The sequence below is a fragment of the Manacus candei genome, unplaced genomic scaffold, assembly GCF_025592945.1.
Source record: "Manacus candei isolate 608988 ecotype Guabito, Panama unplaced genomic scaffold, ASM2559294v1 h1tg000057l, whole genome shotgun sequence".
Classification (NCBI taxonomy): Eukaryota; Metazoa; Chordata; class Aves; order Passeriformes; family Pipridae; genus Manacus; species Manacus candei.
The window spans coordinates 8,998,632-9,025,906 of record NW_026138105.1 but is presented as its reverse complement, the minus strand read 5'-3'; the positions used below and the strand labels follow the sequence as shown (position 1 = coordinate 9,025,906).

At 41.1% G+C, this 27,275-nt stretch overlaps 1 protein-coding gene across 3 annotated transcripts in view; it reads right to left on the bottom strand.

Annotated features, from left to right (window-relative positions):
• The window catches only part of PHACTR3 (phosphatase and actin regulator 3), a 101,176-nt gene that overhangs the window by 50,500 nt on the left and 23,401 nt on the right, over positions 1-27,275 (bottom strand). The window contains exon 1 of one of the 3 annotated variants that reach the window (XM_051803094.1): positions 22,811-23,014. The exons of 1 other annotated variant lie outside the window; for it this stretch is intronic. The gene's annotated coding sequence lies outside the window, so the exon portion shown is untranslated. One more of the 3 variants, XM_051803093.1, reaches the window with a different exon arrangement.

The window sequence follows — 27,275 nt, the reverse complement described above, 5'->3', positions numbered from 1 at the left end:
TTTTTTAATCTGCAGTCAATATTTTAATTATGCTAACTGTTCTGTGGAATAATGTGGTTATTCCTCCCAGAGCCTGAGAGCCTGGGGCCAGGCCATGCAATTACAGAGGATGTCTGCAAAATACAAACAGCCAAGAGCCAAACCCTGACTCTCCAAACCAGCAGGGGAAAGGAGCAACAGCTTAACTGTGTGTAATGGGGAAGGTTGAGGGGCAGTTGTTGTCAGGGGCCAGTGAGCACAAGATTAACCCCAGCCCAGGGACCTGACTGTCCCCACTGCCCTCAGTGTCCTCGCTGCCAAGACAGACCAGTTGGTCCCACACACCATGGTCAGCCCTGTGGGGAGCTGAGTGCTCTGACTGAAGCTTATTGGCTCTTTACATCAAAATTACTTTAAATTCTCTGCTGTGCCCCACTGAGGGCAAAGGCTGCTGTGCTGGAGCTCCAGCTCCAAAACAAAGCCCTTGGATATCACACACTTGTCCTCTGCTCTGTGTGTGTCAAAGGGGTGCAAGTGAGTGTGGCTGTGCCCCTCTGATGATGCTGGGCAAGTGCTTCTCCCAGCTGGAGTATTTCTAGAGCTCCTAACAGTGACCAAGTGTGAATGATTTAAAGTCTGAGACTCCCAAATCAGATGAGGGGAAAGGCTCCAAACTGATGGGTCCTGCTCTGCAGAGCAGCCCTGGGCTGCAGGATCAACCAGGCAACAGAGAAGAAGCAAACAAACCATAATATTCATTACATTTGGCTGCAGGGTCTGACCCCTCAGAAAGTCTGAGCAGCTTCTGTTCACATCAGCAGCAATTGTGGCAATTGGTGTTTCTGAAAAACACCTCCTTGCTTTCTTCTTTAAAATACTGTGGTGCCATAAATAGACCACTCTTCCTGTTAGTCCTTTCCCTGTAGGAATTGTGTGATGGTTGTGAAGATGTTCTGCACATAGAAACTCTCCCATTTACACGTGTCAAATCCTGACTCTTATTCCAGGAGTGGGGCAGGTTTGCTGTGAGTTCTGTGAGTTGTGTCCTGGGTGTGTGATGGAAAAGTGCCCTGTGCCTGCCCACAGCTCTCATTTGTACAGCAGCTGGGGCTGAGATGACATGGCAGTGCTGTTAAATTGAGCACTGGGTTCAGTGAGTTGGGTCCATCTTCTTGGGGTTTTCATGATGAGCCAAAGAGTCTGTAGCTTGATCCCTGGGTTGCTGATGACAGCAACTGCAGGCTGATGGATGGCAGTTGGGAACATCAGGGGTGCAGAGCTGAGTTCCACTGTCCTTGGCCACAGAGGGAGGCTGTAAGAGGCATGGGATGTCCTCTTGTGACTACACAAATGCAGCAAGAACTTTGTGGGAAGATGAAGGATGCCGAATTTTAATGTGCTGGGAATTTTGCTAACTTAAATTCGTGGCAATGAGACTTGTGCCTTGCTAAATCCTGTGTGTACACTGGCAGGAGAAGGACCACTGAAAAATCTGCAACCTGCAGGCAGTTTAAAAATAACACAGTAGACAGGAGCTGCAGGCAAATTCGTAAGGCAGGCGTGCTCTGTTTGCTGATGAATTGGTTTGTGATGCAGCTCTGCATGTTTTCCCCTTTACTGTCATTGCATCTGCCTTTGCAACTCAGACACAGAGTGAAAACAGGTTCCCCTTGGTCCATTGCAGAGGGTGGAGACAGCTAGTGGAATCAAAATGACCTTTTGGGGACTTTCAGTGCTGCCTAGAACTCATATCTGCCTCTAAAAAGGGTGTGAGGGACCCAGACACGTGTGAGGGGTGATCCTTACAGAGAGTATTTGTTATCTAGTGAAAGAAACCTGCAGGGTAGAGAAGGCAGAAGAGTGGTCTTGGTTTCAGACTAAGGGCTATCCTGAGTTTTTTGAAGGAGAATTACCAGCAGGAACAATCCCCCTTTTCCTTAGTTTAGCATCCTAAAAGAACTGATCTCAGTGATTGAATATGCAGGATAGGGGTAAATCACTTGTGCCTGGGAGCCTTTGAACACTTCTGTTATGTTCCAGAGAAGCAGAATTCAAACTGAGGAGCTTTTTTATTGCACTAGTTAGATGTTTCCTGTGATGGAGCTCTTCCTTGTTCTAAAAATGTTTTCTGTCACCTGCATTTCTGCAGACACTCTCTCTTTCTTGACTCTCTTTGAAAGAAAACTGCAGCAGAATGTTCCAGTTTGAAGTTTCCATTTCAGTTTTTTGAGCCTAAGAGTATTTTCATTTTCCCAATTCTGAATGACTGTTAGAAATTAGAAATTAAGATCAGACAGGAGAAAAAAAGCTTTTTATGAACCTGAAATTTATTTAATTTTTGAAGGGATTTTGTATTTGAAGCCATGAATGTTTCAGTATTGTTTTGGGTTGGTTTGGAAAAAATTTACACAGAATCCTTTGTAAAACAGAAAACCTACTTTCTAACTGTTTATTTATTTAGAAAAGGCAAGGTACCTGTAGTAGATTATTGAATGTAATTATAAGTTGATTTTGGATGCACAGTTGTTTACATGACTTGGATTTTTACTCTGACACATCATATTTGTTACACCAGAACAATACTGAAACAAAGTAGGGAAATTACAGGATTGATGTGGAAACTCAGGCATTTATCTGTCCAAATTTTTGGAGTTTGTCTGGTCAGTGGTGTAGGTAAAAATGGCTTGAATTCTTCTCTCTCATTGTAATCCTTTATGTTCTTGATTTCCCACCTTGGATTTCATCTCACCCAATAGTTTCACCCCCTGAGGAAGCAGATGGACAGTGGGCCGGGTTCATCCACATGGTAACTGCAACATTCCTTGAGTTACCTGGGGGGGAAATTTGGCACAGAAAATTTGTGCAGACTTCAGATTCATAGAGGTTCTTGAAGGTAGGGGGAAAATGCAAAGACAAATGGCAGAAAGGGGAAAGCAGAAACAGCTCTGGGTTCAGCTTCCACTGAGTAAAGGCTGTTCTTGGGCTCAATCACTTTTCTTTTAGCTGGTGGGATGAATCCTGATTAGGTTGTTGTACTTCCCTGCATGAAAATGCAGGTTTACTGTGTGGTCTCCAGAGTCTGAGCTTCCATTTTCACTTCATACTCAAATGTTTGCCATTTGTCCTTGTTCTATAATTTCCACTGCTCTTTAGTGTGTTAAATTATGATTTAACATTTTTCTTTAATTGAAGGGGAAAAAAAACCCCAAAACACAATTTGTGGGTGGTGGGAGGGGGCTGTGCTTCCAGGGAAGTTTATTTCCATTCTGTCATGCTGAGCCTCCCTTCAAAGTATTTGGATTTCAAAACCAGCTTTCACTGAAAGGAACGGGGAAACAGATTATGCTTATCAAAGGAAAGAGAGCAGGGAAGTGGCAACTCCAGCTAAATCTCTTAGATAAAAATACTCCTTGTATGCTTGAAATCTGTGATTTCTTTCAGAAAACGTTCCTTTGGGAAGTTAACATATCACCTAACAGCATTACCACCAAGTGAGCCAAGGTGCAGGGACATTAATCAGAAACCTTTCAGGCTTTTGGATCATTGTGTCAGTCCCAGCACCACTTGCTGTGATTTACAATGCACGGTGTGACATTAGCAGTTCATTAACAGAATCAGTTTGTCAGTGTTTGCACAAAGGAACCCCCAACATGCTTTACCTCGGTAAGAAAGAGCTAAGTAACAATAAGAAAATGAGGCTAATGAAGGATTGCCGTGTAATCACCGTTAATTCGGTTACCTGAGCCTGTACAATATCTGCTTTTGAGAGGGGACCCTCGCCATTTGTATGCCCGTCACCCAGGGAGAGCTGGCTCAGGCAGCAGAGCAGCATCTCCTGAGAGTCACAAAAAATCCATTCAAATCAAATAAAAATCCATTGAAATGGGCACTGCCTCTGCAGAGGACCAGGAGCTGTGCCAAGCGTGTCCCTCCTGCAGCTGCAAGGGGCTTTGGGCCACAGACACATCAGGAATTCCCAGTGCTGGGCAGTTTCCCCAAGCCTCTTGGAGAGATGCTGCTCTGCAGGACACAGGGAGCCAGAGCCGGGAAGCACAGGAAGGGCTTGGATCAGGCTTGCCATGTCCTCATAGTAGTAAAGCTGTTGTCTGCACTGCAGGAGCAGCGTTTCATCACCTGCAGTTGTTTAATTAGCTGTAGCTTTGCTGCAAACCTGTTGCAAGGATGTTTTTTATAGCTTCCTCAGGGAGTCTGCAGACTGGAACACACCCTGTGCTGTCTCCAAGAGGCACCTTCAAATCCATGCACTGCAGCTCATCCCTGACAGCAGCTGCCTTTGGAGGGACACGTAACACCCAGGGAAGCCTTCGGTGTAAGAGCATCACCTTTGCTAACAGGGACCCATGCACTGCTTTTTTTCTGGGATTCATGGCCCCATGCACTGCTTTTTTTCTGGGATTCATGGCCCAGGACTGATCTGTTTTGAGTTTCTTCAGTTTATAGGAGTCTATGTCTCTCAGACATACAATCAGCTCTCACTTTATATCCATCCCAAACTTGTCTATTCGCGAAATAATCAAATTCTCATGTCTTGTGCACTTTTATGGCTTTGTAATTTAATGCATAATTTCCTTCTTCCCTCAAACACACCACAGCTCTGTTGGTGCTCTGTCACTGTTCAGTGCCACTGCTGCAGAAGGAAAACACTCTTTCTGCTCTGTGAAATGCAAGAGCATCTGCCTTTTGTTTTGTTTTCTCCTTTATCACTCCTGCTGCTTTGCACTTTCACTTCCTTGCACCCACTGGCAACAAATACACATTATTCAACAGTCCCTGTGCATACTCCAGAATAGGACAGATATTTGGAAGAAATCCTTAGACAACAAAAATATGACATAAACCAGAACAGCTACAGGGAAAGGCAGATAGAAAACAGGCACAGTGACTGAATTCAACTTTTGTCTAAGGTTATGCATCCAGTTTGACTCCTTGTAAAACTTGTTTTAAAGCTACCAGTGATTTACACACTTGATTGGTAGGTAAACTGTAATGAACCCCTTCTTGGGAGGTCATGTCACTAAGAATGAATGGTTAAATATTTTCTAGGGATGGTTTGCCCTGCTGCATGCAGCAGTCTATAAATAAGAGACACATGTAGGAAATACTTTGAAGGGAACTTTGTTTTTAAAAGATTCACTTATCCCATTGTCTACTGGTATTTTTAGGAAGCAATAATAGCAAATACTCAACAGTTCTCAAAAGACAGCAAAGGTGCCACAACGCTCTGGTGCCCTCAGCACCTTTGTAAAGGCACATTTGGGCACACACAGAGTGCAGAGCCACAGCTACCAAGTCCCCAAGGGCAGTGGCACTTCTCACCTGTTCAGTCCTGCACTGAAGTCAACATGAGCCTTAGCATGGGACTATCTCAAGGCTCAGTAAGGGCTTTACAACACTGATCTGACCAAACTGCAACATGCCTTCTAAAATGAAATTTCTCACTGGTCAAGGACCAAGAGAAATAATTGCTTATCAGATTTACTGTAGTGATTATAACTGTTTGTCTGAACCAAGACCACAATCTATTCCTAATGGGAATGGCAGGCTCTCCAGGGCAAGAAAAAACAGGGAAATTACTCAAAATACATGAAGCTGTCTCCTCTGCAGCTCTTGGAATGACTCCATTCCAGGTTGTTCCCTTCTTCTATTACAAGACTAGGAAAAACAAACTCCTGAGTTGTAATCCTTGCCCTGTGTAGAAGAATAGAGAGACAATATCCCAAATGGCAACAACAAAATGAGAATTTGGCAGGAGAACAGCAGTGTCAGTCCATTAACTCTCCCTGTCACCCAGCAGCCAAGCAGGGGGAACAACCATGGAAGTAACTGCAACTTCTTTTGCTAATGTGATTTATTGGTGTGTCTGCATTAGCAAGAAAGGCAGGGGTAGAAGTGGGTCTGTGAGCAGCTGGTGCTGAGGACTCAACACCTTCTGGTGCATTTGTTAAGTGGTGTGATCTTGTGACTCCAACTCAACAGAGAACGAGCTCTCTCCTTACAAAGTGCAAAGGAAACGAGATTCTTCACTATAACAAAAATACCAACCAAACTAAACAATCATCCTTCCAAAACCAAACTAAGAATTCCCGTATTTTCTTTCCAGAGGAAGGATAAAGATCATTATTTCTCTTACTAATTTACAACATTCAAAAGCCCCTAATCCCACATGCAAATTCCTGTGAGTTGTTGGTACCCAAAGTCACTAACTTGCAGTAACACCCTGTCTTTTAAATTTCTGGTAAAGTCAAAGTGTTTTAGCCCATCCTAAAGCTTATTTGAAATGTCCTTATGTCTGTTATATATCCCTATGTCCAGAATGGCAGATACCTTCCTAGAGCCTTTCAGCCACGCATTTTAGCATCAATGAAAATGCTATGCATAAATTAACATATAATGGCAATTTCAAACTTGCTAGAATGGTGCTGTGGTTGTGACAGAACAGCCAATTTACTCTAAAACACAGATGGATGAATTTCTTTCAGCTTCTTTCCTAGGGTTTATAGTACACTGAATTTAGTGGAGAAAGGGCTCTGCATTTAACCAGAGTTGTACTGGTTTCTCAGTTGGAGTGAGTTTTTATGTAGTTCAGTGCAAGAACTGAGTTTTGTATTCATTCTTTCAACACAAACTAGACAATTGTTGCTAAAAACAAGTCCAAAAATGCCCCATGATCAATTATTGAAATGGTTACATTTGAAAGAACAAGAGAGATGTGTCTTAAAGCCCATTTTAATATTGATGAGCTAGTTAGGTTGTACTGCTTACAACAACTGCAAAGGTCAGAGAACAAACCTCAGCAATGTGTCTGCAGCTGGTTCCTGTCTCTAGGAATATTAGGCAGCAGTATGAACAAGCAGGATGTTTAATGGCTGCAGTGCTTCCACCTTAAATGGAAACTCAGGGAGGAGGAGGAGGTAGCACACAAAACCATTCAAAGCAGGTACAAAGAATGCCATGAGCTGAACTAAAATGTAAATCATAACTGCTGAGAAATGGCTTTTTTTGATATTTTAAAAGCAGCATTTGCATTTAAAAGTCTACGGCATCATTGGTGAAAGTTCCCCACATATCCCATGAAGTGCTGGGAGGTTTCCCCAAGTGTCACCACGTGGCAGATGCACCAGGAGTTGTCCTGCCCACCCTGGGCCAGCCTCTGGATCAAGAAGGGGGAGTTAGATTTGCCTTGGGACAACAAACCCTCTCTGCACTGTGTTTCACCTACATCCAAAAACTGCTGCTCAAAATCCTGAACAGGCAAGGGGAGACTGGTTCTACATTCACAGGCTTCAGTTTATAATGTAATGGTGTAAAAAAAAACCAGCTGATGAGATTCTACAATACTGAGTGTTCAGGGAGCACATGATTACACTTCTATTCTTCTGGCCAGGGCTTATGCAAAAGAACAAAAAATAGCTCCCCATTCCAAAGCTAAAGCGTGGCAGGGGGCTCTTTCTTTGCACAGACAAGTTTTGTTAATTTTACTGGCCACAAGTTTTAAATTCACATTTTTAAACTAACAACCCCTGGCAGTTCTTTGGTCTCCAGCTCTTGATTTTCATTCGGGACATGTTTTTGAGATGGAAACCTCTAATGAATGTTTTTCTAACATTTGCCTTTCATCAGCAAGAATATTTGACTTTCTCCTCTTGTTTTCTTATGTTTTTAATTTTTAATTTATTATTTTTTACGCAAAGGGGATAACCAGATCTGTGACAAAACCATCGTTTTAAAACCACCATAGAATATGAACTGAATTTCTATTTCAATGCATGAGGTTTTTATTAAACAAGTAAATCATAGTCTTGTTCACTTCAACCATATCCTGGGCCTGTTTTTCTAAGTCTCACAAAGCCCAAATAGCATGGAAGGAAAACCAGCATGGAATATTTTTACCCTGTCTGACCTAAATTTATGTATTTTTTAGTTCTTCCAAGAGAAAGAGAAGTGGAATAACTACTCCCTCTTCTCAGTTTCTTTTCAGCTCTCATATTTTAACTGTGTTCTCAGCTGCTTGCATGAGTCATGGAGAGCTGGAAACAAGAACCCCCCACAATATTATAATAACTGCTTCCCTAGGAGGGAACCTATGTGTGTTTTGGGGTAGACCACTAAAAAGCCACAAAAATCTCCTGAAAGCTTCTTTGTGCCAGAAACCTCCATGGGAACTAATAGAGGAAGGGCCAATATCTCAGCTGCAAAAAGAGATTACTTATGAGGGTAATAAAAATGAAGATATTTTAGGATTTCCATATCACTGCCTTGAAATTCATGTAATTGTTCATCACTGTTTGCCGAGATTTCAGACTGCTGTTGACTTCGGGGGTTGTTGTGTGTAATGATGGTGTTGAATTTCACTGGTCTAGGCAGAATTTGGATTTGGTCCTGTGATGTTCCAAGAAACTTTAAAATCCACAGGCTTTTGTAAGAACTGGGTGTTCAGTGCTTGCCATGCTGATCCACACCATTCCAAGTTAATATGTTCATCCATTGCCTGTTCCTTCCTATACATCCAAACTGAATCTCCGCTTGAAGCTACCTATGAAATAATTAGAAACAACGGGGGAAGCTCCTGCAGAAGCCCATCCTTCACTCTGAAATGCTGTAAGTCTGTTGAGAACAAGCCAGATCCCTCATACTTTGGCACATGTCTAGACTGAGCAGAGCAAACCAGGTCAAGGATCTTGTGCAGTGAGAGAGGAAACAGAAAGAAAGATCAACTTCTTCGGAAACCAAACTCACTGGCAGGTCAAACGGATTCAGACAGCAAACACAAGAGGAAAAGAATGTTGTGGAACATACTGAGAGAGGGTGTTGGTATCAAATGTGCCTGTGAGCTCCATGGAATTTATAGGCAGGTATCATTCTGCCTTCCACTGCCCTGTTTCAGTCACGTCAGCTCAGGCTTATGTCTCTAACACGGAGCTTCAGTCCCAAATTCCTGCACAGCAGGTCAGACACTGAAATCACATCTCCCTATCAGAGACTATGCTCTTCCTCACTATCCCTTCTCTTCTCAAGGCACAATCTGCTTTCACAGCCCTGTTTTTGTTGTCATTTTATCATTTGTACAGGTCTGACTTCTCATCTTTCCCTCCCTGCTTGGTGCAGTTTACTGAGCCTCTGCACAGGAACAGTCTGACTTTAATCAAGACTATGCAGGAAAAGCCTTTCTTCTCTGAGAAAGCTTTTAGACATTACAAGTCTTCAGGATTCATTTACAACATTGGGTAATGAAGCAGAGCTAAAAATACCATATGTTCCTTTGACATTGCCCATTCATTGCTATAAATGACTGGAATTTCTGTGACTGCAGAACAAAACATGTTTTATGTTTTTGCTTTTAAGTGAAGCTGTGTATAAAGCTCTTTGCCACTTGGAATATCTCAGTGTTTTACATAAGAGGATAACAAAGTTTATTTGGAAAAGGCGGTGAAGCCTACACAGCTTGTTTTCCTCTCATTTCCTTAAATGAATGAGGAGAGATGTGAGAATGTGAAATCACAGGAGTGGAACTGGCCAAATTTTCTCAGTTATGAGAAAATATAGTGAGGAGATTTGCTGAGACTGCCCTCCAGAACATCACCTCTTATTGGCAATTCTCTGCCCTGGATAAGCAGAAGGCTTTTCAATCAGCTCCAGGCCTCCTGTGCAATCTGTGTAAGGCTGTTTCAACAACGGAGATGAGATTATCAAAGCATGAGAAAGAACTGACACACAGGGCCAGATTGTTTGAAGATGTTTATTTTAAGTCATTTCACATATTCTTATTCACTATTTTTATTTTTTGAACTCAGAGAATTTTTTTCTCCCTAGTAATTAAAACTCTGAAGGCGGATGCTCTTGCCTGCACAATAAAAGAACTTATAATATTTTTTAAAGTATTTAAAAAAAAACCCTCTAAAAATCTCAACTAATTTCTTCCTTTCAAGTGCTGAAATGATCTAATGCTATTAATAGAAGACTCTTTCTCTGTGGAAAATTTATTCTTCTATTTAAAGCTACTGGGGAAAAGCTTGAAAGAACAGAAAAATATGATTCTGACATCTGGCTATCAGTGTAGCCTTTGGATGATGAGTTCAGATAGTGGCTCTGAAATGCATACATTTATTTGGAGATAAGGCAGGATGATAGACAAGGCATCATCTGCCCACACAGTTGCATCTTTGCTAGAAGCCCACCCAGCTTGTGCTGAGGGAAGCAAATTTGAGAATACCGGGTTGACTGCCCCCAAAACCACAGGTCTGTCTTCCTGCCCAGGAACAAGCCCAGCTAAAGCAGCAGCAGAACCTCCCCAGCTGCTGAGCAGCAAAGCCTGACCCAAATCCCCCAGGATCAGCAGAGCAGGTGCCACTCTGTCCCCAGGATCTTCCTGACGAGGGAGGACACTGATACTGGCTGGGCTGACATTTTGTGTGGGCACAGGACTGAGAATTCCTGTCCCAATAAATCAGCAAACTGAACACCTCCCCAGGAGTTTACAGGGACATTTTATACTGAATAGCTCATATCCTGCTTCCAGGCACCTGATCCATAAGGCTTTACTTCCTTGATATGTGCTGGCACTTGGTGATTTCCTTCACATGTGACCATCAATGGCACCCGGGTGCCTTTCTAGGAATTCACTGCAGAGTTATGGGAGTTATGTGCATTCCTGGTGGGATCACCCAGAGATCATATTTGCAAAAACACATGGGTGTGTTGCCCAAAACAAGTGTTTCACCATAAACCTTCTAAAATCCAAATAGAATCCTTAAAACTGAAAATCAAAAGCATCTTATGATTTTGTTCTTTCTTCAGTAAGGAAATGGAGACAACATATTTGTAAAGTGAATGGGGACACTGTGCTAGAGATCTCTGAGTAGTCCAAACCCAATTCTGCAGCATTTGCATGGCTGTGAGCTCTAAAATGGAGATCTAAGCAGCACTCTCCATCAGCAGGGTGCTGGATGGGAGGAGGTGTGTATCTCCATGATGCTTGCATGGCATGGAATTAGACACAGCAGTTCAATTCCCTGACACAACTACCCTGACACAAGGTAGATAAACCCTTAGAAGATACAGACACAAGTAGACCTTGGTTTACAAAGTCTTGGGCTGGTATCCAATAAATCAAGTTTTAGGGCATTTAGTATCAGATCAAACAGATCATGGTCCCAATGGTACAAAATGCAGATCCAGTAGAAATTCACTCTGCCTTCTCAAACGTGTTTAAAATACACTGATAAGTCAACCTGGTTCCTGCAAGGTTTTTGTGGATCAGGTATCATTTTCCTGCACCAATTGCACATATCAGGCTTTGTCTGTCATCCCACAGTTGGCATCGATCTGGCACAAAAGCACAGAGCTGGCACCAAACGTATCACAGCTCTGGCTGATTTGACAGGAATATGGTCATTTGCCCATGGGGGATGTGCAGGAAACCTGCACTGCTGGTACAGGCACTCGTGCACAGACCTGGTGTGAACAGCAGAGCCTGGCAGGGCCAGAAGGTGATGTGACACCAACACAACTCTGCCTGAGCCCCAGCTCACAGGTCTGGGTAGAAAGAACCAAAATGAGACATCACGTGGTGGCTCCAGCCTCTGAACACATCTCTTCTGCTCAGTGACCTCAGCTCTCAACAGCAGCTACTGCTACAAGAGCAGCAAGGAGAGGGTTTGCACAGGGCAGGAGCCTGTGCTGTGCAGACACAGCCAGTGAGGCTCGTGCAGAACAAACCCATTTTCAGAGCAAAACAGACCACCCTCTCCTCATGTTTGCTTTTCTTTGGGCTTTTGGCTTATGCACTAGAGCATTCATGCTCCACCCTCCCCAAATTCAGCAGATATTCTAGAGTCTGTATCTATGCATTGCATCTCTACTGTGTCTACGCAGTATTACATGCTGTATTACGTAACTACATGTTGGAAATCTAAAAAAAAAAAGTCAAGGAGCCTGCTGGTAATATGGATTTGCATTATAAAATAGCTACTTCTCACGTAGGTCAGAGGGAGAGAGGGTTTGGGAGCTTGATTTTAGGGTAGCACCGTCGGCATCAGAGATCTCGTAAAGCCAACAGAGCTCCCCAGCAGCCACGGCCCAGCAGAGCCCAGTGCCTGGCTCAGCCAGGCTGCTCCCAACCCCTTCTCAATAATGCATCTAACTCATGCTGGGAGCATGTAAGTTGACTTTCAAAGAAAACAAGAGAAGGCACAAGTTAGAAGTTAAATTTTGGCATCTCTTACAGTGCTGTCTTGAACCTTCATATTTCCAACGCTCGAGTGACCAAATGCACAGTGATAGGATTGTAAACAAGAGTTAACTTGTTCCCACTAAGGGTTCTTTAGCTCTCCTCACCTCTCTTGGTGTTTTTTTCCCTCTGACTTTTTTTGTTGACCCTCTTTTTTTTTCTTTATTTTTGTCCCCCGCCCTGCCCCCCCCATTTGGCAGAAGGGCAAGGCGAGAAGGGCAGTGCTACTTTGTATTTAGGCAACATTAAAAGTGAAAAGCTTTGACAGTTAAGCATCTCCCAAGCCAAAACTGGCAAAGCCAGCTGAAAAAAACACCCCACATGTTCCTGTTTAAATTGCAAACCTCTTTTATTTGTTGAAAACGTTCCAGGGTGGCCTCGGGATACACTGAGCCTGCCTAGAGGCAGGTTTAACTTATGTTTTGACCATTTAAGAAAGAAAACAACTCTCTTCTTCCATGATGCTCTTTGGCACTCAGCAAAGAAATTTTACCTTGGCAACTGAAAAGCCACTTTAGACACACAAACTCTTCAGTCAAGTGGTCCTCACCATCTTGTCCTACACATCAACCTGGATGCTCTATGGTCATTAAGGGTTATCTAAAAAACCCACATGAAATAGCTCAGTATCATGTATTTGTATCATGTTTGCCAGTTATTAATTTAACTTAACAGCCGAGTCTTACATAATACTGTTTTGTAATGATGCACTCAAGTGCTTTACAGGGGAGGGAAGCTAAAGCAGAACGTGCAGTGTGACCTGTCTCAGGTTCATCCAGTGCTGGAAGGAGAACCTTCACCTCTGAATATTGATCCAGCACTCTGCCTTTAGGTTCTTTAGCTAAATCCTGGACCCAGCAAATTCTGACTGTGGTCACAGGCTGAGGGAGTTCCCCAGAGCTGCCCAGTGACACAACACCTTATCTTGCTCTGAACACGATGGAGGTTGTGAGGTCTGGAGTGCAAGAGAGCTGAAGGTGCACAAACAGGTAGCTGGGGTGTTTAACAAACGTGAATGGGGTGCAGAATGTCTGCACTGACCATCAGAAAAACATGTAGTGTGCAGCTGTACAGCAGCACGTGCATATTTAGCCCAAATCTGAGCTCCAGTTGCCACAGCTGTAGGTATGAATCACACAAGAGCTGCTCTTGGGCAGCTCACTACGTGTGTAACCACTCAGCCACTCCAGCAACACCAGCAGTGCCAGTCCATGCCTTTGTGCAGGCTCAGTTAATCATCCCCCTCTGACACTGTGGCCTTAAATTAGTGCAAACAGAAGGACAGTTCCACGCTTCCCACAGTTTGCAGAATGAGACCTCGCTAAACAAGCATCATTTCTTGCCATGATTCTTCTCAAAATAGATTAATCTTTGCAGAAAAGGAGAGCAGGGGCTAATGAGGGTTGAGGCACAGATGGGATGGCACCAGCAGCTACTTCATACAAACACAGCAAAGTAATAGTTTCTAGCATGACATTTAATAAAATCAAGCCCTACTAGGATGCACAGCTACAGGGGAATTTAGTTTGAAGTCAAACATGCTGCTGCCTGGCTATCTTCAGTGCAAATACACGACACATGGCCTACCTTATCTTGCTTCTCAATTTAATCACACTTTTAATGAGCAGAAACATAAAAAGCAATCAGCTCCTTTCTCTTCTTACAATACTAATTTTCTTTCTATGCTGTTTACTTTGAATAACCAAAGTTCATTTTTAGATCCCTGTTCAACATTTCATTCACAGAATTTCACGAGCATCTTTCAAATGCTGTTTTGAATCTCCAGCAATGTCCAGTGCAAATTTCCTGGGATTTTCTGCCCTCTCAAATGGGGCTCTGTCTTTAAGGGTAGAGGGAGGGCTGCTTCTTGCTTTGCTTATGAATCCAACTCCATTCTCAACTGAGAGAAAAGTGAGAACTAGGTAGACCAGAACTATGTAGACTAGACCTTTGAAGACCAGAATACAGATGCAATGTGGGTAATTTATATATTACCCCCCCCCATTTATAGATGGTCTCTAAAATCTAAATGTTATTTAGGGATGGAAACTAGTCCAAAAAAAAAAAAATAAAGTAGCTCAATGGAACAAGCATCAAACTGTTTTTCAGTAGTTATGGAATGACAGATACATATTTGTATCTGCATTGATAATGGTATTTTAAGTTGCTGTGCAATTGTATGCTCAGAAGAAAATAATATGATCTGTCTTTTGGGATAAATTGCCTCCTCTGCATTTGCAGATTGTTGCAGTTGCTGGTTGGGGGTTTCACTGTGCCCAAGTGTCTCACTTCTCACCTTCCAGATGATCGTTAAAGGCTGTATTGAAAGGGAGTTACCACCTACCTTTCATCTTCCTGAGACAAATAAGAAAAGCTGGGAAAAGTTCTCATTATCTGGGGTAATGGGAGAGGTGAGAGGATCCTGCTGTTTTTCCCCACTCTGTGTAGTGTTTTTTGCTGCCTCTCCATGGCAGTGCAGGGGTAACACCCAGGTAAAATCTACTGGGCCACAAAAATAGGCACTGAAAAAAAGGGAGAAGACTTTTGACTTGCAAACATGTAGAAAAAAACTCCTTTAGCTTTATCACCATTGCTAGATATCTGAATTGTAACATCATCTTGAAAATTCCAAGTATCCCCTTCCTTTTTTTTTTTTACAGTGGAAAAAGGGCAAGGGACAGGGATGGATCTCCTTGGTTGTCTGTTTTTGAACCCTTGGATCAAATTTTCAAGGCTTATTCTCCAAAAGTAAAAACCAGAAATTCTGAAGGTTTCTGATACTTGAATATATTTGTTCATCTTTCCAAAGTGCTGCCAGGTAGTGGTGCCTGGTGATCATGTCTGGATAATCTTGCCATAGACTGAGATCTAATTTTGGCAAAAAAAATACAGTGCTGCAAAAATAACATTAGGGTCTGATAGCTCAGTTTTCTGTGAGTGACAGAGCTCATTTCTTCTGGAAGAACATTAATAGATTTTGCAAATAGACAATAGAAATTAATTAAATTTTCTGGCCCACATGGTTATTCAGCAGAGCTTGGTAAAGTGAGTCATAAAGGTTCAATAACCCCTGGTTTAATTTAAGTTACATGACTTCTAAGAAAATCTCAAGATTTTCTGGGCAGGGAGAGGAACTTTCTGTAGAAAGAATTAAAGAACAGAGAAGGAGTAAATCTGAAGGACTGTGGTGCACAAATCTGGAGAAAGTTGGCACAAGCACCTCAAGGGAACACAGGATGGAGAGACCCATCCTTCCTATGAATTAACCCTGTCCTTTATTTTAGATTTAAAGTAATAGCTGGTAGCAAAGTTATACATAAATAGATTAAGCAGAAGCAGAAGGTAGAGAGGGGGCTGGCTGCATTAAATATTACAAGAACTGTCAGCTTACTCACACTTTCCTCTTCAACCACTGTGCAAGGGGTGAAGCTGAGCATTGGTTGTATATTTAACAAATCATGGGATATTCAAGCAAATTAGTACTTTCATCAGGTCAAGCTTCCACCATTTCATCACATTACTTCTGAAATGGATTTTATACTGTAGGTCTATATATTCCCTGAAATACATCCCTCTGCACATGTGGAGCATGACAAATTAATCCATTAACAGGTATTCTTTAACTAGGTCTCCAGAGTGCTGTGAGCCTGAATTATGCTGCATTTTCCAGTATCTTTTTAATTTTGCATGTTCTAGATAAAAAACAGTTTCCTCTAAAAATCATTGCCCTCTTCTCTGTAATGGTGACAAGAGGGGAAGAGGATATTGAAAAGTTCCTCATCAGCATAAATAAATTAAAATCCCCACTTCATAGAAGCCAAGAGGAATGAGGCTCTATTAAATGTTTTAAGAGGAAGCTGAAGGCAGAGATGACCAAAATGAAGCTCCCCAGTCTAAATATATTAGCAACTCTCTCCACACTTTTATTTTTAAATGTCAGATAATCTATTAAAACTGGAACATCTTTGAAGGCAGGATGGCTGGAGAAAGGATTGTGGTATTTAAATAATGGGAGATCACGTTTGCAGTTTTCAAACCTGTATTTGCAGGTTAAAATTCATCTTTGTGTTAATAAGGCCAGTCTCATATTTCTGTCTCTATCCAGGCTTCTCCTCTCTTTGTCATCTCTTTCTGTGCTGCCTGATGATGCCTCATTCTGCAGGATTTCAAAGAGCTGCAAAAATTTCCCAGCAGTAATCCTGTGTCATCCAGCAGGGGAGATCCATGGGCACTATTTATAAACTGATACAGTTCTACTGGCTGCATAACAGCAAACTGATGTTTAATTAGATATTTTTTGGTTTTTGGTTACCCACTTTGCATAATGGTCCTAACTGTGCCCATGGGGCAGGTTCACATCTCAGACATGCACTGGACTGAGGTGTCTGCTTGCACAGCTTCTCTGGAACTTGGGAGCTGAGATGGAAAAGCAGGTACTTCCAGACAGCCCTGACAGGGACAGCAAAGCTTCACGTGCACCTTCCCTGCAGCAGGAGAGCAAGAATCCCTCTGCTCTGGCCCTGCTGGGAGCTGGGTGACACTGAGGAGGAGAATGTCACTGAGAGTCCAGGGCAAAGAGGGGCTTCCAGGAGCTGCTGTGGCACGAGGCACACGGTTCCCTTCCTCAGGCCTTCCTGGTTTTTCATCACACCACAGGTAGAAAGGATGTGGTGGAACTGCCCACGACCTCTCAGTGACTTCTCATGGATTTATCAGGGAATTAACAGGTTTTTCTTTGCTGGGCATTGTTATACTATTAGCTTTGTGTTGTTTGGCTTCTGATAAGCAAAAGCCCTCTGACAAAGTTAATTCCCAGAGCATTCCAGGCTGGAAGCAGCTCCATTTGAGCCGACAGCTTGTGCACCCTCACCCAGGCTGGGTCACCCACCGACCTGGGGAAATGGTTCCAACAACTCCTCATTCTCAATTCCCAAACCTGACACTTCAAAGATGCATTATTTATTTGTAATGACATGTGCTAACACAGGTGTTGGTGTGGCTGAGAGAGCTCCATGGCAGAGCTGGCTTTGGTGGATGGAGCAGGGAAGGTGTTGCTAAGGGGCAGCTCACTTATTTTTCAGTAAATCCTTAGCAGAAAAATATTATTAATCTTCTAACACACACAGTGTTGCCAGCTCAGGATTCAATCACAAGGTTTATGGGATTTATGCTTCAGTGTGGGGTTTTTCAGACAATAATCCATAAATTGGACATTATTTACATTTCTTGTGTCACTGTTCATCAAGACTGTCTTGTGCACGGGCCAAGAGATCCCAAACCTGGGAGAACTGCTGATTTTTAATTTGTGCAGTCCTGCCACTGACTTGTCTGGTGGCCTTGAGCAAACTTTCTCTTCCCTCTGGGCTTCATTTATCCTCTTGGAGTAAAAGGGATACAAACAATTTCATTTACTTTGAAAGGTATGACTATCATCTGCAGTGTCCATTGGAGTCTTAAGACAATGGCTGGATGAGTGTTTAACAGAGAGGACACTCCTGGCAGTGCCTTTGGCAGGAGGCTCCTTCCCTGTCACAGGAGCTATTCAGCACCATTTCAGTGCTAGGGAAGGGGAAATGAGAAAGATGCACAGAGCTTCTACCTTCATTTTGGTAAACTTTAATTTTTGAATACCAACCTTTTCCCTCCAGCATCTCCTTAACTTTCCCATTGCCATTCCTTGTGTTTTATGACAGCTCTATCCTGAGTTGTGGGCATATATTTCACCTGGGTTTCAAATACACTCTATTTTTATCAACTTAAAGGCATCTTGTAGGCATCCCACTTTTTGGACTGTCTATTTTAGGGTTTCCTTTTTTACCTAAAAACCTCATTTTAACATAGTTCCTTTTCTAGAAATTAAGCACAGGGATGCACTGGGCCTCCTATCCCCTTAAAATACAATTATGTTTTGGCTGTTACCCCCTTACACCCTTCTGAATCGAGCCCTGGGCACCACTCCAGATGAAATTCAGGATTGTACCTTTTTTTGTGGGTTCTAAGGTTGCTGTTTGATAAAGCAGTCATTTACTGAGTCCAAAATTATTTATCCCTACGCTTTGTCCTGAAGACAGTGATCCAGGCTATATGAGGGGAAATGTAATATTCTACTACTGACAGCATCTGCAATTTACAGCTTTCCCCTGAAATGTTTTCTTTCATTGAAAACCGAAATTTCCAGAGTTACATTGAAGTCTGTTTTATTCACTTGACACATTTTTTCACCGAGATGGTTATGCAAATATTAACAACCTCTGTAAACAAGACCAAACCACACAGGGGAAACTCCTCCTTAACCTGGTCCCTGAAGAGCCATTTGGAACAAATGGCTTTGCATAATACAGTTTTTTCCAATTAGCATCTCTGGCAATAAGCCACCGGGGGATATTTGATATGCTTTTATCTTAAGATTAAATTTACACTCGCTGCTAGGTAGCTCTGACATCTTCATTCTTGTTTTACATCTCTGTCATAACATGATTATTGTGTGATCACTACTCCCAACAAACCAGCCCCTGTCTGGATGTGGCTCAGCCTTAACTACACTGATGGGCTCTACAGTGGTGCCAAGTAAGAAGGTTGGAGGGTTTTTTTGCAATTTGCCTCTTAGAATTCAAAGAATATCGTTGTAAAAGCTGCAGGGCAAGTTTGGGGTATTTTTAGAGCCATATATTAGCTCCAAGAAACAAGCTGGGAAAACAACCAAGATAATAATTAATAAATAAGAATATTTTTTTCTGAAGAGATTGCAATTTAAATATTTTAAAAGAGGCTAGTCAAACTTTACAAAACAGACTGAGGCTCAGATTTTAATGATTTTTCCAAAGTTTTGAAGAACTGGATAGAGAACAGACCCTTTCCTTAGCCCAGTATTTTAACCACAAAACTTTTTCCTACCACAAACAACTAAGCACTTTCAAAAAGAATTTTCCAAGGGCAGATTCACTATCAGTGTTATAAATTGTTCCAGCTCTTATGAAATCAGTGGATCTATTACTGCTTATATCTGCTAAGGATCTGCCACAGGACTCTCCAGCACAAAATAAGTTAAAAAAATATACATCATATGAAAGTGCTTTCATAAACACAAACATAAGAAATACTAACAGTATTTCCTGTGCCATGAAAAATGCAAACAATTTTCAAAAATTTTATGCTAAAATACAATCTTTTTCTTCCAACTCTTGGAAACAATGAGAAGGTTTTCCCAGGGGAAAAAGGGATGGAAAATATCCCGCCATTGCAAAGTTACCTCTCCTAGACATCACTTTTAGAGATTGGAAATAGCAAAAGCAAAGTGCAATGCTGAGGTAAAATGGCTGCTCCAAACCAAGCTGCAAACCTAATTCAGTCACCACACAGGCCTTTGGGATTCCCATCCTTCATGTGCTTAATCAGATTTCAGATGATGCCCATCCATTAAGAAAAACATTTTTATTTCCCCAGGTAAAGAGATTTCTCCCTCCAAACAGCTTCGTACTCCACTCTCTGCTTCACCACAACAGCCTGTCAAGTGTTTAGGTGGAAACCACAGAGCAGGAAAATACCCACACAAAACTGGAAATCTTTTACTTGTTCACCTCAAACAGCACCAGGAGAGTGAGGGAAAGTGTTCCAGTCACACAAGGCTGATGTTGTACTGGGCAATTTTAACTGTGACAAGGCCATGCTGAAGTAAATACTACAATGGTATTTATTTAAATAAACCCCATGAGGTTTACTATAAATCAGCTCCTTTTCAACCCTCCACAATTTATGTTAATCACATTCTGTTTGCTCAGGGTTCCTTTGCAAAATAGTGTCAAATTTCCAGCAGAAACAAGGAGTTGGTGGTGGACAAGATATTTCCACACATTCGAGATCCATAAATTAATCAAGTATAATTTATCAACTCATAATATCAATAATAATAAGCATTCATAGCATGCTCTTATGTATAACACTTAATGCTTTCAGCATAGCCACTATAGATTATTAAGGTATAAAGACTGGCACTACTAGGAATTACATGTTATAGATTCAATCTATTGACCAACACTATAAATCCAATGGCAAAAAAATATATTGTTCATTTAAAGGGAGATTAACATAATTTTTCCAGGCTTACTTTAAAAAGATGTTAACCCTTTAATGTGTATAATTCAACTTCTTTTTCCAAGGGTCCTCTTAACCTGGGTTATTTCAAAGCTACACTTCCCAACATTGCCTTAGAAACCATTCAGTGGGCAAAAATTGAGGACAAGCAGCTGAGTGCAGGATGATGAACTACAAGTGGGAATGGAAACAGCTAAAGGCAGAACAACTTCTTAATTGGCTTTGCCTTCAAAGCACGTGCCCTAAAAGTCTGTCCCACACTTAGACTGAAGGGAAGAAAATTTGTGCTTTGGAATGGTGAAGTGTAGGATTAGAAATACAAGAGAGAGAGACAAAGATCTGGAGCCAAAATTTCAAGAGAGACAAAACTCAGTTGGAGAGATTTAAATAGAATTAAAAAATTGAACTCAAAGCAGTGTCCTCCAGAACCCCAAATGGAATCCAAGATTTCAGACACTATTCCTCTACTGGGAAATGCCTGATGGGTGCTGGGAAAGGTTTCCCCTTCATTCCTATGCTGGTTCAGTTGGTTACCCTGTTATTCTCTGCAGTAGATCTGACAAAACAGATGTTGATCTTTGTGGCAGAGGGTCTGGGGCTGCTTTAATTTATATTCTGAAGTCTTTACTAGAACTCTTACATGCCTCTTGTGAGCTACATAATCTTAGTGCAGTGTTCTATAGGCATTCCCTGAGAAACTGTATAATGGCTTTGCTACAGAAGTTGGGAATGGGAAGTGTGGAAAAAGGAAGATGGAGAAGGTCTTGGAGAACTGGGTTCTCTCTCCTTCCTCTGCCAGACTGCTTGTGGGGGGAAAGAGTAAGTCACTTGAACGAGGTGCTCATCTTCAACCTACAGCTGAGATGTAAATCTTCAGGTAGTTAAGAACCCACAAGAGAATTCAGTAAGCCATTATTCTCCAAGCACATAAAGTACTGCCTTATCTAATGGGTCTGGAAAATCACAGTAAACATGTCTCAAGCGAGGCAACCAAAATCAGCGTTTTTAAATCCCTCTCTGATGCTCTGCACACTCCTCAGATCTGTGGAGTGGACACCCCAGCCCCACACCACCCAGAGCTTTAGTGGAGCAGGTACTGCAGTGATGGGCACTACAGAAAAGCTTCAGAATGTATGAATAACTTCTGCCTTCACAGATTACTGGAGACAAGAGTGCGTGATGTGCACTTTAAGGCTGCCTCACAATGCACGAGGAACCAAGGGAAGATTTCACAGACAACCATAATTCTGGAGGTTTTTAAGTGTTTAGTTCTTGCCTTTAAAATCTGAATAATGTGCTCTTAACATAGTGGCTTTCTGGTATATATCTGAAAGCACCTATATATTTTTACAATATATGGAGAACATTTTGTTTTGTGCTTTAAAAGGATCCTGAAAATAATCGTTATTTAACTAAAACATCCTTGGCTTTCTTTTCACTTTGCTTTTGTGTGGAAGCCACAGAACAGCTTTTCACATACCAGATGAATAATGTGTAGGAAGAGTGAGAGAGGAAGGGAATTGATGGCTTCTTTTAAAGTATGTGAATTTAATTTCACCAGGCACTTTATTTTAATCATAATGCAGATCCAAATGTATAGAAAAAAAAGAACCTCCTGAAAGCTTCAATATGTTGGTTTATGCGTTACTGAAAAAGATTGCATTTTATAAAATAATACATTTCTTTTTTGATTTTTTAAACTGTAGGTTGAAAATTAAAATACATCAATATCCAAGTACTAGGTAGCATAAAAACATCTGCATCTTCAAACTATATAGCAAAATGCAGTCACAGGCATGCTGGACAACTGTTAGATTATCTGACCAGATTTAAAGGTTTCATAGCAATAAACTTTCTTGCACTGCTGGATTTTTTTAGCAAAACTCTTTTTCTCAGCAGTGCCAGGAGGAAAAAGTCCAGCTATTCCACACACACCTAAACTAAAATGTATTACGGCACTTGTAGTGGGAAAATTCTTTTTATTGCCCCCCAGCTTCTCTGCCACACAACTGTAGAATAAATCTCTCTCCCTATTGGAAAAGTGTCTCTGTCACCACTGAAATGAAGCACATGTAACTGAATTGTGCAATTAATCTGCCAGCACCATCCCTGATTCCCAGGTTGGGAGGAACATATTCATGGTTATGAAATGTATGATTTGCAGAGCACAGAGTATGAAAGAACAATCTACTTTCTCAGGTGAAACAGAGCCAATGGATTTTTTTTTCCATATTCCAAATGATCACAGAATAACACAATCTTGCATATTGTATCACATGCAAAACATCCTAAGAGTCCTAATTCCTTCATGTTAAAAGCAGCGTTCCCTCAGTACAGAACCACAGACATATTTTTAAAATACCCTGATGTTCACTCACCTCAGTTAAAACTCCAAGTAGATATGATGGATCAGTTTAACAAAATAAAGCATCCATGGCAGGAAGGAAGTATTTCTCCATGTCCCTATTCATTTCTTCTATTCCTTCTACTCACCTCCGAGTGCTGCTGCTGCTCGGAGCACACGAAATGCAGCAGCTCAATCCCAGAAGAAAATGGTTCTTTCCTTTCCCCTGTTCCTGCTCTCCCTTGAAACTCCTTCACTTTTTCAAGTTGCCCAGGAATAGCAGGATGGACCCTTTGGGCTCTCTCCAGGGCTGTGTATCTTATGTAAAACAGATGAAGGCATTGCCTATTTTAACCACGACGATCATGTCTCACTGACAGCGCCGGGCTCGTTAATTGTGCTCTGTGTGCAACTGGGAGAACCCACGGAATGCTCAGACTTGGGCTCAGCTTTCTAAATGAAGAACCAGATGAAAATCTGCAAATCAACTTCTCTTTGCTGCAAAAGTTGCTCTTTTTCCTGTCCTGTAAAAGAAGCTGGGAGTCACTGTTTAATCAGTGTCTCTCCCTGGAAATGCTGGAGGAGAGCTCTAGACTTGGTCTAACACCGAAACAAACCAACCAGAGATGTTTTGGCCATTAAAATGCCTCGAACCCCGCTGTAACTTTTGGTCAGCTACCACATCAAACCTCTGATTCCTTCCTCCCAAGGCAATTTCATCTTATAGCACTGTCAGCAAACTGCTTGAAAAGATTCCAGCCTAAATTACAGTAGTGAAAGCCTGTCCTGGCCTTTTCCCTTACTGTTTGTTTTTTTATAGAATATTTAAATTTCATATTAGTCCTCACCCAGTCTTAGCCATACTTCCCAGAATGCAGGAAAACAGTCTTTCCTTCCTGCAATCCTAAATGCCTTCATTAGGGAGACTTAACATTGAAGTGTTTTGGAAAGGCAGATGCTCCAGATTTAAAAGAAACAAGAGAGGACTCTCAGTGAACAGCTGCATTGCTCTCAGCTCCGAGCGAGCCATATTTCAGAATGGTTTGGTACATTATTTTGTCACTGGGAACATATTATTACCATCTAAATTTAAAAACACTGGCTTTCTTGCACAAAGGCAAAAGCAGGCTTAAAACCACAATGACTGTTCTGTGCAAGTATTCCATGCCAATGATGCAGAAAATGAGATCAAAGTGAAAAACAATTCTTCTTTTCCAAGGTCTTTGCTTCCAAGGTGTCTGTACAGAACTGGCCAGGAACCACAGGTACAGGAATTCTTGTGCACTTCCAAATTAATCACTATTCACAGTTCTGTGTTGAAATTTCATTCCATGGATGCTTCAGCTCAGAAATACCTTGTCCCTGCTAGTGAGCACTATTGTATTCCAGCTGCAGTAGACTGAAATGCTGGATATCAAACCCATGTTCCAAAGTTATCATTTTTCAGTTCTAAAGGAAAATATTTTTAAAATAAACTGAGCACTGTCTGCTTCTGTAGATATTAAGTCATGTAATTCCTGAGACAGTGTTCTGGCAAACAATTCCACTTCAGAGCACTGGGCACAGCTCCTGCTGGTGAACTGGCAAAATCCAGGGAGAAATTCTAAGTATATTTTCAATAAAATCTTACAAATTTAAAGGAAATCACAATCTCTTTTTTTGCCCCAGGAAATACATATTAACAGGTTTTTCTCTTATTGAGTCTTCTTATGCATCATCTACAACCACCCACGTGTATTTTCCAGAATAGTTTAGTGGGTGACTAAAGGCTCCATTGCAACTCAGGTAAACTGCTGCTTCTGGAAACATGCACTGATCATATGGATAACAGAAAATTGATAATAGAAAAGTGTTTTAATTCAATGAACATATGTAAAACAGAGGCATGGACTTTCAGTCATAAACAGGACTTCAGTGGATGGCCCATTGTTTATTCCCTGAGGGGTATTTTAAGGAAAAAATTTAATGAAGTACTGGTTTAGTGACTGTTATCATTGGGAGACTTTTAATTAACATCACTGGCATAACCTGGGTCAATTCTGTATACACATATATTATATATTTGTGTGTGTGTGTGTGTGTGTGTGTGTGTGTGTATGTTCTAGGTAAGGACTTCCTTATATTTCCTGAGTTTAACTTTAGCATTCTGGAAGAATCAGATTCTCTCTAGAGGGAAATCCAGCCCAGAAAGTTGGGAAGTTTTTGATAAGTCTGAGTTTCCTGGTTGTTTTTATGTAATTCTGTCTATGTTGTCATGAGAGATGAATATCCCACAGAACTAAATGCAGTGACAAGCTGAAAAAACCCACTTTTTTAGTAGAAATTTGCTAGTGAGCCTTATCCTGACCCATCAATCAGCATCTGGCCATTAATCTAATTGTTATTCATTAAGTTCTTCCATTAGAATCTCTCAGGCATGTGCTGCAAAGTCTAATGATCTTTGTGTTGTATCATACGACAAAGGAGGTTGTTCAATTATCTTGTCTCTTCACCTTGTTGCTGGCAACACTAACCTTTCCCTGAATTATTCCTGAATGGAGGAATCCTAAAATTGGACAGATAAATAACATAAAGTAGGGAAAAGTGGAAGAAAAGTCGAACAGAGAAAAGGACAAACATCCTCTTATCTAAAAGTGCTTCCTTGGTTGTGTTGAAGTCCTGAGTTAATTAAAAAAAAAAAAAGACAATGACAATCTCACCATTCAGAATTCATCCCTTCTACTTATTGAAGTTCTGGAAAACACTATGGCAAACAAAGGCCCAACTTTCAAATGTAAATAAAAAGTATTGGGCAAAATCTTTATTAAAAATTAAAGGCTCTGACCCAGCAGAGTTCCCAAACACGTGTTTGAATTTAAGTGCTTAGTCTTAACAAGGTTAATAGGATTCATCTGTCGGGGAGATGCCTTATGTGCAAACAGGCTTTGGGTTCTAAAACCATGTTTGCTAAGCTTCTGAACACTTGGAATTCAGGCACTCGAGTTTGAAAATCTGGCAAAAGCTTCTTAAAGGTAAGAGAAAAATAAACAGATCTTTTCTGGTGCCGAAGTTCGTCTGAATCAGTGGTTGTTAACCAATGGAAAAACTGTGTCACAGCCCCCCAGAAAATGCTGGAGGGTTTCTGAGGCTGCAGCAACCACTGCAAGTTTTTGATATAGGACTGAGCTATGGTATGGATAAACATACTGAGATAGTTGATGTCTTGTACTCTTGCTGATGGGCAAAATTCCCCAAAAGCTTAGAATGGCTTAACTTCAGATTCAGATTTTTCAATGCCATAAATAAAATAGAACTTCTCCTCTCTAACAGGACCCAGACTTTAATCTTCCCCTTTTGCCTGAGACTCAGAACTCTCATTTTTATACTTCCATATATGAAGCACCTCTGGCTACTTACACTGCAGGAATAAATAATCTCTGCAGTGAATATATGCCTGTTTAAAATATCTGTTTAAGAATCTGAACCCCACTCAGAGTGTGTTTGTCTGGAGAACAAAGCTTTTGTTAAGCTTTTCTTAGCAAACATGTTTCAGGTATGTGAACTAAAGCATCTTGAATCTCTCATGTTGAATTCTGTGCATGTGGCAATAGTTTTGGATATAACAGTCCACATTTCAGATGCCAGTGTATTTCTGGTTTAGAAGATATTAATTTATCTGTGAGATCATAGAACTTTGGATTATAGCTAAAATATAAGTCTTTGCTGGTAATAAATGATGACTCCTTTCAGTGAAGCTGGGCAACTTTCCATCTTCCAGTGTTTTATTGTTTAAAAGTCTTCCAGTAAAAAGAGATTAAATTGTCAGAGTTACCAGGTAATGACTTGTGCAGTTGACATAGGATGAACTTGGCATCCAAAACATAGGTGGACACTGAAAAGCTTGTTTCCTTACTGGGGAAGGGGTTGGTGGGTGCAAACTGGCTCTTGTCTCTTGAAAATCCAAGGTGTTTTGCTTCTGATTTCCATTTTTCAGGGAAAAAAATGATCTTGAGAAAATGTATCTGTGTATCAGAATGCTGAGTGCTAATTTAGAACTCTTCAAATAGAATCAGAAGACTCTTTGAAACACACTGAAGAAAAATTGGCAATTGAGGAATCTTTCCTAACAGGTTTTAAATTAGGTGAAATTAGGACTATAATATTCAGTGTTTCTTAAATAGTCATAAATTGTGCTTGGACTCAGTTTTGAGATTTTTTTTCTAACAGATTTAATGAATACCTATACAAGAGGCACCCTCATAAAATTGCAAACAACTACTCTTTAAACCAGAAACTTTAAGATTAGATTTAGAAATACTGCAGAATGAAGCATTTGTTCTCTTGTTGTCATGAAGCTGAGGAATCTCTCTTATTTTAAAGTATTTTTCATTTGAATACACTTAACATGCTTGGAGTACTTTGTTACTACTTCAGTAAATAACATTTGTAACCTTTGCTGATTTGGAATTAATGTTATATTTAGTAGAAAAAGAGAGAGCAGATATTCCAATATATTCCTGGAAGTATCTTTAAAACGTCCTACGAATAATTTTCAAAAGCTAGAAAATTCATATACCATTATCCCTGAGTGTCTTGATCAGTCTTAATTAGGATATTTTAGGGTTTTAAATGTGG